General features: G+C 37.8%; 1 long non-coding RNA gene across 1 annotated transcript; it reads left to right on the forward strand.

Moving 5' to 3' along the window:
- The first annotated feature begins 8,228 nt into the window (after positions 1-8,228).
- LOC135672455 (uncharacterized) lies at positions 8,229-10,307 on the forward strand. Its single transcript, XR_010512993.1, has 2 exons — positions 8,229-8,367; positions 10,056-10,307. It is a non-coding gene; the product is annotated as an uncharacterized LOC135672455 (long non-coding RNA).
- Positions 10,308-14,538: the final 4,231 nt, after the last annotated feature.

Consider the following 14,538-nt stretch of genomic DNA (forward strand, 5'->3'; position numbering starts at 1 on the left):
GTTGGATTTTGGTGAGGACTTCTCACAAATCCAATTCCGCTCCTTTTTGGAATGTGACCCTTGTTTGCAAGGATCATGTTTAATGACTTGCTACCAACCTCGAATTTCTTCAAGGTGTCCTTGAGTAGCAGGTTTTCTTTTTGCAAAGTTTCTAAATCATGACATTTGATACATGAATTTAAACTATCATGATGTTCGACTTTTAACTTATCAAACTCACAAGTAAGACTATCATGCATCTTTTTCAGCAATTTATATTTTCTACTTATACTCTTGCATTCGTCAAATAAGTCATTGAAAGCATTTAATAATTCATCGAAAGATAAATCAGCATCTATTGAATTTGTTACCTCATCTTCGATGGCCATTAAGGCGTAATGAGCAACTTGCTCGGTGTTGGACTCCTCTTCCTCAGATGCGCTCGAATCATCCCATGTTGCTTGGAGCGCCTTCTTCTTTGTTGTTCTTTTCTTGACTTGGGGACAATCACTCTTGTAGTGTCCTGGCTTTTTGCATTCATAGCAGATTACTTGGTCCTTTTTGGGTTCAAGTTTATTTTTTGCATCATTCTTAAACTTGTTTCTTTTAAAGAACTTTTTAAACTTTCTTGTTAGAAGTGCCAAGTCATCATCACAGTCCTCATCACTTGAGTTTTCTCTCAAGTGGCATTCTGAAGTTTTGAGTGCCATATCCTTCCTGTTCTTTGGAAGGATGTCTTCTTGCTCTTCATGAGCTTTACAAGTCATTTCGTAGGTCATTAATGACCCGATTAGTTCTTCAAGAGGGAAATTTCGCAGATCTTTTGCCTCTTGAATAGCGGTGACTTTAGGATCCCAACTCTTCGGAAGGGATCTTAGTATCTTATTAACAAGCTCAAAATCCGAAAAGCTCTTTCCGAGTCCTTTTAGACCGTTGACGACATCCGTGAAACGGGTAAACATGTCGCCAATGGTTTCACTCGGTTTCATACGGAAAAGTTCGAAAGAGTGTAACAGCAAATTGATTTTTGACTCTTTTTCTCTACTTGTGCCCTCATGGGTCACTTCGAGTGTGTGCCAAATATCAAATGCAGTTTCACAAGTTGAAACACGGTTAAACTCATTTTTATCAAGTGCACAAAATAAGGCATTCATAGCCTTTGCATTTAGAGCGAAAGCCTTCTTTTCCAAATCATTCCAATCGATCATTGGAAGAGAAGACTTTGAAAAACCATTCTCGACAAGATTCCATAATTCAAAATCCATAGAAATAAGAAAGATCCTCATTCGGGTCTTCCAGTAGGTGTAGTCCGTCCCATTAAACATGGGTGGACGTGTAATAGAATGGCCCTCTTGGTTTCCGGCGTAAGCCATCTCTCTTGGGTTTTAATCCTTTTGAGAGTTAACCGGGCTCTGATACCAATTGTTAGGATCGAGAGCACTAAGAGGGGGGGGTGAATTAGTGCAGCGGATATTTTTCAGCGATTAAAAAATGAAAGCTGCGTTCGTTCGATAAAGACTATTTTGATGCAAAAGCCGATTCTAAGATTACTTATGATTAAGTGCAGTTTACGTTTAAACACAGTTAGCGTCTAAACGCAGTTTGCGTCTAAATGCAGATTGCGTCTAAACTCAGATTGCGTCTAAGCGCAGTTTGCGTCTTAGCGCAGATTGCGTCTAAGCGCAGATTGCGTCTAAACGCAGATTGCGTCTAAGCGCAGATTGCGTCTAAACACAGTTTGCGTCTAAGAGCAGTTTAAGCAGAATTATAAAGACAATGTGCTGCTGTTGTACAGCTCAAAAAGTAATCTGCAAAAAACAGATTTACGTCTAAACGCAGATTTACGTCTAGACGCAGATTTACGTCTAAACGCAGATTTACGTCTTAAACGCAGATTTACGTCTGAACTTTAAAACTCGTTTGTATACTCGCAGAAGGCAGTATGCAGTTGAAATCAAGACGTAAACGTGAACTGAGATCTGATGATTGTGCGAGGAAAGCCGATTTACGTCTAAATGCAGTTTTACGTCTAAATGTTGAAACTCGTTCGTAAAATTGTAGAGGACAGTTTGCAGTTATCAATAGAATCAAAATGTAAGTGTAAACTGCAAAGAAACTCGTTCGTAAAAGCACGGAAGATGGTTCTGCAGAATCAAACGTAAAAGTAAACTATAATGTACGAAAACATAAATTTACGTCTGAATGCAGATTCGGAAGAACAGCACTTAGAACTTGTTCGTGAAAGCGCAGAGAGCAGTAGTAATGAAGGAGGTTTGCAGTAATGATAAAGTGCTCAAAAATAAACGCAAACCAGAGATTTAGAGTGGTTCGGTCAGTCTTGACCTACTCCACTTTTGGCTTCCTCCACCGACGAGGTCGCCGACGTCAACTAGGGGCCTTCCTTCAATAGGCGAAGGCCAAACTGCCCTTTTATAGTTTCTCTCCTTTTGACAGGCTTAGGAGACAACCTTTACAGACCTTTCTCTCCTCACTTTACAATTGAAAACTTGAAGAACAGAAGGAGGAGACTTAAAGGCTTTACAACACTTTTGAGCTCTTAGAATCACAGAAAAGATCAAGATTTCGGTGTAGGTCTGTATCTTTTCAGTGCTGAATGGGTGGGGAATTTATAGGCCCCAACCCAATTCAAATTTGGAGCTCAAAACAATCAAATCCCGGAATTCTGGGATCAGGCGGTTGCACCTGTTGACTGGAGAGGTTGCACCGCCTGGCAGAGCTCGAAGACCGAGCTCAGGCGGTGCCACCTCTCTGCTAGGGAGGTTGCACCGCCCAGTCTTGCTCGAAGACTGAGCTCAGGCGGTGCCACCTCTCTGTCAGGGAGGTTGCACCGCCTAGTCTAGCTCGAAGATTGAGCTCAGGCGGTGCCACCTCCCGGCTGGGGCGGTTGCACCGCCCAGTCTCGCTGGGAGGCTTAGCCTAGGCGGTGCCACCTCCTGGCCTGGGCGGTTGCACCTCCTGGTGCAATCAGGGTCCGAATGGTTCATTCCATTCGGCCCAATTTCAGTCTTTCAGGGGCCCAATTGCCCCAAGATTAAGCCAATGGGATCACCTCCCATTTTCTAACTTAATCAACATGCTAACTACGATTAAATCTAAGACAACTTCTACAGCTTTGCTTCGGTGCGTCAATCGCTCCTTCCGGCGAGTTTCCGGCGAACTTCCGTCGATCATCCGATGAACCCTCGGTGATGCTCCTGCGGACTTCCGGCAAACTCCTGGACTTTGCGATGATCCACTTGGCAAGTTCCGACGAGCTTCGCTTGGCAAGCTTCTGGACTTGTCGGATCTGTTCTCGCAGAACCTCCGACGACCGTCCGAACTTCCGTCGAACTCTCGAACTCCCAACGTGATCATGAACTTGACTCCGGCGTAACTCCTGCTGCTTGTCTATCTTTCATCGTAGTTAATCCTGCACACTTATCTCAACACATAGATTAGACAACAAATGACAATTGACTTCATCATCAAAATCCGAGATTCAACAGTTCATTCTCTGTTGATATGCTTCGAAATGTTCCATATGCCGTTGATATGCTCCGGAACATTTCATACGCCATTGATAAACTCTGAAATGTTTCATTCGTTACTGATATGCTCCAATTACTCTATGCCCCATCTGTTATGAACCAAATATGTATGATTGAAAGGACAATTGTGATTCTGCACCTAATGATATTATGTCTACGAATTCATACATTCTGCCTTGTATTGTGAAACTTTATCTCTTTGGAAATTGTCCTATTTCGATATGGATATGTTAGTCACTTGCTGAGCTCTTTATGCTCACCCCGTTTGTTGATAAATTTTTCAGGATAGCGTACCGCTTGCTTAAATGTTAAGATTGGGCTGAGGTAGTGGAAAGTTAGAAGATTTTGGGCAGATCTTTATTAGCATATATGTATTTGTTGTATAAGCCACTCTGTATCTAATGAAATGTTGACGATGAATCTAAACCCATGGATTTTGTGTAATTTAAAGGACCCTTCATGTTTAGGATTTTGGAATGTTAAGTTAAATTCATGTAATGATATGAACTTATGGTAAACGTTGGTTGGTGACTGCATAGACTTCCCCACTTGTGAAATTATGTTGTGGTTATTATTTTGATGAGTTGAGTTCAGATTGTATGAATTATCGAGTGATTGTGTGGTATGTTTATGAACTGCACAGGGTTTATAAATTTGTAGACTACAGAGGTGAAATTTTGATCTGAATGTTTTCTTAGTGACCTCAAATGTGTGTTTGGATCCTGGATTAGTTGTGATGAAAATTTTAAATATTGTTGATATTTTGAGGGGCGTGACATAGGTGGTATCAGAGCAAGGTTTGAGGATCACTGAATTATTTGATATGTTGATGTGCAAAATATATTGTGGTCTAGTGAACTATAGTGATTGGTGGAAATTTCTTTGATGTATTTTAGGAATCTGGGATGATGAGGACATTTGGTCTTCCTATTTCATTTGTTTCTGATTAATTAAGGGGAATGAAAGGATTGATCGGGGATATTGAATCAGAGTGACGCAGCAGAAGCGTGGTGAACCTAATTTCGTTGGTGGCAGAAAAATGGATGATGCGAATAGAAAAGATATTTGATGTACTAAATTGTTCTGATGATCGAAAGATTTCTTTTGCCACCTTATATTGGAAGTAGAGGATGATCATTAATGGCAAAAATGAAAAGAATTTTTGGAGATCAATGGCAAGAATGACAAGGGCAAGTTTACCAATAAGAATATGATTAGAAATGAATCAGAAAATGATAACAAGAGGGTCAAGATATTTGGATTTGAAAAGGAAGTCACCACAAAAGATTCAATCGCATGTGAATTGCAAGTTAAATTATGAAATAAGTTTATGTTTGTGGGTGACTAGAGTCTAGTTTGCTTGTGGAAAGTTGGATCATGAAATAAAAGACTGCCCATTGAACAAGAAGAAAGAGTCACTTCCTCATAAATCATCAGCCCATGTCAGAGTGTATGCTATCACTGAATATGTTTCAAAAACTTCTGAATCAGTGGTCAAAGGTATTATGCATGTTTATGAAAGAATGCAAATATTTGTTTGACCATGGGTCCTATCTACGATTTGATTCGTAACATGTTGCTTATCACTTGGGCATTCAAGCTAGACCACTGCATTTTGTGATATATATAAAATGAGATCATTAGAGGTTCTTTGATAATGAACTTGAATCTGGTCCTCTTGTCTGATTTATATTGGAGAACTTGAACTTTTTGTTGATTTAGTTCTCCTAAAGATTTGGAGTTTGATATTATACTTGGCATGGATTGGTTATATTCTTATCATGCTAGTATTGATTGTTACAAAAAAAAAAAATTACTTTCAGCATACCAAATCAACCTATATTTTACTTTGAGGGCATTAGGCATGATTTACCTCCTTGCTTGATATCAGCACTTCAAGCTTATCGTCTTATGTAGAAGGGTTGTTTCTGTTATATGGTGTGTGTAAAGGAGCATTCAAATCAGGAAACCCATCTAGATGAAATTTCAGTGGTCAAAGAGTTCCCTAATGTATTCCCAGATGACTTGCCTGGTTTACCTCTAGATAGAGAGGGTGAATTTGCTATTGATCTGGTCCCCAGTACAACCCCAATATCTAAGCCTCCCTACAGAATAGCACCACTCGAGCTAGAGGAATTAAAGAAGCAAATACAAGAATTATTAGATAAGGGTTTCATACGACCTAGTGTATCCCCATGGGGTGCTCCGGTACTATTAGTGAAGAAGAAAGATGGAACATTGAGGCTTTGTATTGATTATAGACAGTTGAATCAGGTGACCATCAAAAACAAGTATCCCATACCTAGAATTGATGATTTGTTTGACAATTGCAGGGTGCACAAGTATTCTCTAAGATTGACCTGAGGTCAGGTTACTATCAGTTGAAGCTCAAAGAGGAGGATATTTCAAAAAACAGCTTTCAGAACTCGATATGGTCATTATGAATTCTTGGTGATGCCATTTGGTTTGACAAATGCCCCTGCAGCTTTTATGGAACTAATGAATACGATATTTCAACCGCTCTTGGATATCTGTGTAATTATATTTATTGATGACATATTGGTGTATTCAAGGAGTAATCAAGAGCATGAGGAACACTTGAGAAATGTATTGTCCATACTAAGAGAAAAGAAGTTGTATGCAAAGTTCAGCAAATGTGAATTTTGGTTGAATGAAGTTGTTTTCTTAGGCCATGTGATTTCAGGGAAGGGTATATCTGTTGATCCAAGAAAAATAGAAGCTGTAGTTGAATGGGAAGTACCAACAAATGTAACGGAAGTTAGAAGCTTCTTAGGCATGGCAGGTTATTACAGGAGATTCGTGGAGGGATTTTCTCGAATTGCTCAACCTCTCACCAAACTCACTAAGAAGAATATGAAATTTGTATGGGGTGATGATTGTGAGCAAAGTTTTCAAGAGTTAAAAAGAAGATTGACTAGTGCCCCTATTCTCACTATTCCAAGTGGTAGTGATGAGTTTGTAGTTTATACTGATGCTTCAAGAAAGGGCCTTGGATGTGTTTTGATGCAGGAAGGGAGAGTGATTGCTTATACTTCTAGGCAACTAAAAGGTTATAAATTGAATTATCCAACTCATGATTTGGAATTGGCAGCAATTATTTTCGCTATAAAGATTTGGAGACATTATTTGTATGGTCGATAGTTTAAAATCTTTACTGATCACAAGAGTTTAAAATATATTTTCACTCAGAAAGAGTTAAACATGAGGCAGCGAAGATGGATAGAACTTCTGAAGGATTATGATTGTGTCATCCGTTATCACCCGGGCAAAGCCAATGTTGTAGCTGATGCACTTAGTAGGAAATCTACAAGTTTTATAGCTAGTCTGGTCGTGAAGCAATGGAAGTTATTAGAAGAAAATTTTGATTTGAAAGCTTTGAGGAAAGAGCAAGACTCGATGATATTGATGGCCCCCATTCAAGTGCAAAATGATCTTATTCAACAAATTAAGGAAGGACAATTACGAGATCCACGTTTAATCTACTTGAGGAATGAAGTAGAAAAGGAATTGAAGCCAAAATTTCAAGTTTCAAAGGATGGCCTATTGAGATTTGGGGAGAGAGTATATGTACCAAATGAACCAAATATCAAGAATCAAATCATAAAGGAAAGTCATACTTTGAAGTACACCATGCATCCTGGGAGCACTAAGATGTATAGAGATCTCCAAAGTCACTATTGGTGGGAAGGCATGAAGAAGGAAATTGCAATGTATGTTTCAAAATGTTTGACTTGTCAGCAAATCAAAGTAGAACACCAAAGACCTGGAGGGTTGTTGCAACCTTTAGATATTCCTGAATGGAAATAAGAATGGGCTACCATGGATTTTGTTTCAGGACTTCCCATAACCTCTAGAAAGCATGATGCTATTTGAGTTATCATTGATAGGTTAACAAAATCTGCACATTTCCTACCGATTAATATGACTTATTCGCTTGATGGACTTGCAGATCTATATGTCAATGAAATAGTAAGACTTCATGGCATTCCAAAGGAGATCATCTCTGATAGAGACTCCAGATTTCTCTCTAGATTCTGGAGAAGATTACAGGAATCTATGGGAACTAAAGTCAAGTTTAGTACTGCATATCATCCTCAAACTGATGGTCAGTCAGAAATAACAATTCAAATACTTGAGGATTTGCTTAGAGCCTATGTTATGGAATAGAAATGTGAATAGGATAAAGATTTATCTTATGTGGAAGAGCCCAATCAAATTGTTGATAAGAAGGAAAAGATCTTAAGGAATCGGGTTATCCCTATGGTTCAAGTAATTTGGAGACATCATTCTGGAGAGGAAACAACATGGGAGCTAGGGGAGGAAATGAAAAAGGTTTATCCCCATCTCTCCATCGATAGAGGTATAAAAAATTTAGAGGACTAAAATTTTCTTTTAAGAGGGGGAGAGTGTAACATCCCTCATTTCTGAATTTTCGTATAAGTTTCTAATTGAAATGTAAATATCTATTTTAAATTTGATAAAATTTCAAAGTATGAATCTGAGAACTTATTCATAAGAGTTGGAGGATTTGTTAAAGAAAAGTCTGATGACCTATATGTAAACCCTGAGGACCTAATCGTAAAAATAATAAATACAAGGACTAAATTGTAAAATGCACAAAATGACAAATCCCACCGTTTAAGCCTCTCTGCCTTCGTTCTTAAGGAAGAAGAGAAGGCAGCTGCGTGGATGATCAGGGAAAGAAAGAAAGAAAGAAAGAAAAGAAGAAGAAGAAGAAGAAGAAAAGAAGAAGAAAAAAAAATTGGGGCTTTAAGGTTTCTTGCTCAAATCCTTTCACTTAGGGTCAAAATTCTCAAAGGCAAGTATTCTAACCCCATCCTACAGAATATTAGCTTCTGTTCTTATGTTGATTCATAAAGATCTGAAAGAATTCCATTTTGAACCTGAAATGTCCCTCTTTGGACATAGAACCATGGATTCTGAAAATTTTTTGATAAACTGACCCCTATACACTGTTTCAGCTATAATTTTTAGTACAAAAGGTGAATTCAGGCAGGAACTATTTTTTTTGAAATTAGACTCTTATAACTTTCTTTTGACACTGATTTTGTAGATTTTGGATACCGAATACTTACCCAATCATCTGTTTCAAATGAGCCTATAGATGCTGCAAAATAGGGATCAAGATTTCTGACCTTTCGATACTAAAATGCCTATAACTCTCTATTGAAAATTCTGATTTGTACCAAACTGACTTTGTACGAAACTAGACTTGTAGACCTTTCTTTTGACATATAGCTTGAAAATTTTGGAATTCAAATGCCTACCCTATTATCTGTTAAATCCGACCCTATGTATTCTGCAAAACAGTGATTGTGTCCTTGACCTTGGGTTACCAAATCAAAGGTAACTCCTTGTTGGAAACCATGATTCGTACGAAACTTGGTTTGACAGAAAACAGATTGATATATCTTTTGACAGTAGTTTTCTTATGGGTATTGGAGCATAATTTATAATCTAAAGTATTTGTTCGATGTGCCACTTGAATTCTATCAGAAATCGAGCTCTGGTCGATTTTACGTTTTCTGTTTCATTTCTTTGGATATGGAATTCATCCAACCTCTTATTTGAATTGAGCTAAATATGATTGCTTGGAATCCCTGTATACTCTTACTTTCCTTTCATTCCAAAATCTGAATACATTTGTGAGAGATTTGTTCCTTGCATCGTATTGTCTCGAAAAGGCACATGTACGTTTTGTTGTTCCGCGTGTGCTTCTGATATATGCGACTTATTGATAAAACTGCCCTCTTGTACTCTGGTATTTGTGGGATTGTCTGGACCTTTGCCAGAAATGGTAAAGGGTGTTATTCTGGACCTTTGCCAGAAATGGTAAAGGGTGTTATTCTGGACCTTTGCCAGAAATGGTAAAGGGTATGTGCTTAGAGCCTGCGATGCTCTGCCGGCCCCCTCTGGCTTCACCTAGACGTGGGTGGATGGAGCTCCCAGACGTGGGAGACTTCTGTCAGGTGGTCATTCAGAAATGGATGAATCACATTCTGATTGAGATCCCACTACACCTTCTATATGTTTGATATGATATCCAGAGCTTTGGTTATGTGTTTTTGTACATGCTTTGGATAAGAATGATATGATTGCAACGTCAAGGACGACGTTTGAGCTTCTGTACGGTATTTGTTTTTGATATGCTCTGAAATGGTTCATTCTCTGTTGATATGCTTCGAAATGTTCCATATGCCGTTGATATGCTTTGGAACATTTCATACGCCATTGATAAACTCCGAAATATTTCATTCGTTACTGATATGCTCCAATTACAATATGCCCCATCTGTTATAAACCAAATATGTATGATTGAAAGGACAATTGCGATTCTGCACCTAATGATATTATGTCTACGAATTCGTACATTCTGCCTTGTATTGTGAAACTTTATCTCTTTGGAAATTGTCCTATTTCGATATAGATATGTTAGTCACTTGCAGAGCTCTTTATGCTCACCCCGTTTGTTGATAAATTTTTCAGGATAGCGTACCGCTTGCTTAAATGTTAAGATTGGGCTGAGGCAGTGGAAAGTTAGAAGATTTTGGGCAGATCTTTATTAGCATATATGTATTTGTTGTATAAGCCACTATGTATCTAATGAAATGTTGACGATGAATCTAAACCCATGGATTTTGTGTAAGTTAAAGGACCCTTAATGTTTAGGATTTTGGAATGATAAGTTAAATTCATGTAATGATATGAACTTATGGTAAACGTTGGTTGGTGACTGCATAGACTTCCCGACTTGTGAAATTATGTTGTGGTTATTATTTTGATGAGTTGAGTTCAGATTGTATTAATTATCGAGTGATTGTGTGGTATGTTTATGAACTGCACAGGGTTTATAAATTTGTAGACTACAGAGGTGAAATTTTGATCTGAATGTTTTCTTAGTGACCTCAAATGTGTGTTTGGATCCTGGATTAGTTGTGATGAAAATTTTAAATATTATCGATATTTTGAGGGGCATGACAAATGCCCCTACAGCTTTTATGGAACTAATGAATAGGATATTTCAACCGCTCTTGGATATCTGTGTAATTATATTTATTGATGGCATATTGGTGTATTCAAGGAGTAATCAAGAGCATGAGGAACACTTGAGAAATGTATTGTCCATACTAAGAGAAAAGAAGTTGTATGCAAAGTTCAGCAAATGTGAATTTTGATTGAATGAAGTTGTTTTCTTAGGCCATGTGATTTCAGGGAAGGGTATATCTGTTGATCCAAGAAAAATAAAAGCTGTAGTTGAATGGGAAGTACCAACAAATGTAACGGAAGTTAGAAGCTTCTTGGGCATGGCAGGTTATTACAGGAGATTCATGGAGGGATTTTCTCGAATTGCTCAACCTCTCACCAAACTCACTAAGAAGAATATGAAATTTGTATGGGGTGATGATTGTGAGCAATGTTTTCAAGAGTTAAAAAGAAGATTGACTAGTGCTCCTATTCTCACTATTCCAAGTGGTAGTGATGAGTTTGTAGTTTATACTGATGCTTCAAGAAAGGGCCTTGGATGTGTTTTGATGCAGGAAGGGAGAGTGATTGCTTATGCTTCTAGGCAACTAAAAGGTTATAAATTGAATTATCCAACTCATGATTTGGAATTGGCAGCAATTATTTTCGCTATAAAGATTTGGAGACATTATTTGTATGGTCGATAGTTTAAAATCTTTACTGATCACAAGAGTTTAAAATATATTTTCACTCAGAAAGAGTTAAACATGAGGCAGCGAAGATGGATAGAACTTCTGAAGGATTATGATTGTGCCATCCGTTATCACCCGGGCAAAGCCAATGTTGTAGCTGATGCACTTAGTAGGAAATCTACAAGTTTTATAGCTAGTCTGGTCGTGAAGCAATGGAAGTTATTAGAAGAAAATTTTGATTTGAAAGCTTTGAGGAAAGAGCAAGACTCGATGATATTGATGGCCCCCATTCAAGTGCAAAATGATCTTATTCAACAAATTAAGGAAGGACAATTACGAGATCCACGTTTAATCTACTTGAGGAATGAAGTAGAAAAGGAATTGAAGCCAAAATTTCAAGTTTCAAAGGATGGCCTATTGAGATTTGGGGAGAGAGTATATGTACCAAATGAACCAAATATCAAGAATCAAATCATAAAGGAAAGTCATACTTTGAAGTACACCATGCATCCTGGGAGCACTAAGATGTATAGAGATCTCCAAAGTCACTATTGGTGGGAAGGCATGAAGAAGGAAATTGCAATGTATGTTTCAAAATGTTTGACTTGTCAGCAAATCAAAGTAGAACACCAAAGACCTGGAGGGTTGTTGCAACCTTTAGATATTCCTGAATGGAAATGAGAATGGGCTACCATGGATTTTGTTTCAGGACTTCCCATAACCTCTAGAAAGCATGATGCTATTTGGGTTATCATTGATAGGTTAACAAAATCTGCACATTTCCTACCGATTAATATGACTTATTCGCTTGATGGACTTGCAGATCTATATGCCAATGAAATAGTAAGACTTCATGGCATTCCAAAGGAGATCATCTCTGATAGAGACTCCAGATTTCTCTCTAGATTCTGGAGAAGATTACAGGAATCTATGGGAACTAAAGTCAAGTTTAGTACTGCATATCATCCTCAAACTGATGGTCAGTCAGAAAGAACAATTCAAATACTTGAGGATTTGCTTAGAGCCTATGTTATGGAATAGAAAGGTGAATGGGATAAAGATTTATCTTATGTGGAAGAGCCCAATCAAATTGTTGATAAAAAGGAAAAGATCTTAAGGAATCGGGTTATCCCTCTGGTTCAAGTAATTTGGAGACATCATTCTGGAGAGGAAACAACATAGGAGCTAGAGGAGGAAATGAAAAAGGTTTATCCCCATCTCTTCATCGATAGAGGTATAATAAATTTAGAGGACTAAAATTTTCTTTTTATGGGGGGAGAGTGTAACATCCCTCATTTCTGAATTTTCGTATAAGTTTCTAATTGAAATGTAAGTATCTATTTTAAATTTGATAAAATTTCAAAGTATGAATCTGAGAACTTATTCATAAGAGTTGGAGGATTTGTTAAAGAAAAGTCTGAGGACCAATATGTAAACCCTGAGGACCTAATCGTAAAAATAATAAATACAATGACTAAATTACAAAATGCACAAAATGACAAATCCCACCATTTAAGCCTCTCTGCCTTCATTCTTAAGGAAGCAGAGAAGGCAGCTGCATGGATGATCAGGGAAAGAAAGAAAGAAAGAAAAAAAAGAAGAAGAAGAAGAAGAAGAAGAAAAGAAGAAGAAATAAAAATTGGGGCTTTAAGGTTTCTTGCTCAAATCCTTTCACTTAGGGTCAAAATTCTCAAAGGCAAGTGTTCTAACCCCATCCTACACAATATTAGCTTATGTTCTTATGTTGATTCATAAAGATCTGAAAGATTTCCATTTGGAACCTGAAATGTCCCTCTTTGGACATAGAACCATGGATTCTGAAAATTTTTCGGTAAACTGACCCCTATACACTTTTTCAGCTATAATTTTTAGTACAAAAGGTGAATTCAGGCAGGAACTATTTTGTTTGAAATTAGACTCTTATAACTTTCTTTTGACACTGATTTTGTAGATTTTGGACACCGAATACTTACCCAATCATCTGTTTCAAATGAGCCTATAGATGCTGCAAAACAGGGATTAAGATTTCTGACCTTTCGATACTAAAATGCCTATAACTCTCTGTTTAAAATTCTGATTTGTACCAAGCTGACTTTGTCCAAAACTAGACTTGCAGACCTTTCTTTTGACATATAGTTTGAAAATTTTGGAATTCAAATGCCTTCCCTATTATCTGTTGAATCTGACCCTATGTATTCTGTAAAACAGTGATTGTGTCCTTGACTTTGGGTTACCAAATCAAAGGTAACTCCTTGTTGGAAACCATGATTCATACGAAACTTGTTTCGACAGAAAACAGATTGATATATCTTTCGACAGTAGTTTTCTTATGGGTATTGGAGCATAATTGATAATCTGAAGTATTTGTTCGATGTGCCACTTGAATTCTATCAGAAATCGAGCTCTGGTCGATTTCGCGTTTTCTGTTTCATTTCTTTGGATATGGAATTCATCCAACCTTCTTATTTGAATTAAGCTAAATATGATTGCTTGGAATCCCTGTATACTCTTACTTTCCTTTCATTCCAAAATCTGAATACATTTGTGAGAGATTTTTTCCTTGCATCGTATTATCTCGAAAAGGCACATGTACGTTTTGTTGTTCCGCGTGTGCTTCCGATATATGCTACTTATTGATAAGGTGTTTGTGGGATTGTCTGGACCTTTGCCAGAAATGGTAAAGGGTATGTGCTTAGAGCCTGCGATGCTCTGCCGGCCCCCTCTGGCTTCACCTAGACGTGGGTGGATGGAGCTCCCAGACGTGGGAGACTTTTGTCAGGTGGTCATTCAGGACTGAGATCCCACTACACCTTCTATATGTTTGCTCCCAGACGTGGGAGACTTTTGTCAGGTGGTCATTCAGGACTGAGATCCCACTACACCTTCTATATGTTTGATATGATCCGTTTGTTGATAAATTTTTCTGGATCCCACTACACCTTCTATATGTTTGATATGATCCGTTTGTTGATAAATTTTTCAGGATAGCGTCTGGGCTGAGGCAGTGGAAAGTTAGAAGATTTTGGGCGTTGTATAAGCCACTCTGTATCTAATGAAATGATTGTATGAATTATCGAGTGATTGTGTGGTATATTTATGAACTGCACAGGGTTTATAAATTTGTAGTCTGGTGAAATTTTGGTCTGAATGTTTTCTTAGTGACCTCAAATGTGTGTTTGGATCCTGGATTAGTTGTGATGAAAATTTTAAATATTGTCGATATTTTAAGGGGCGTGACAAAGGCGGTTTTCAACCGCGGACCAAAATGTTTAAGCGGGAGTTAACATAGTACACTCATCAGGCCCTTATAAGCT

The sequence above is a fragment of the Musa acuminata genome, chromosome BXJ1-4 (assembly GCF_036884655.1).
Source record: "Musa acuminata AAA Group cultivar baxijiao chromosome BXJ1-4, Cavendish_Baxijiao_AAA, whole genome shotgun sequence".
NCBI lineage: Eukaryota > Viridiplantae > Streptophyta > Magnoliopsida > Zingiberales > Musaceae > Musa > Musa acuminata.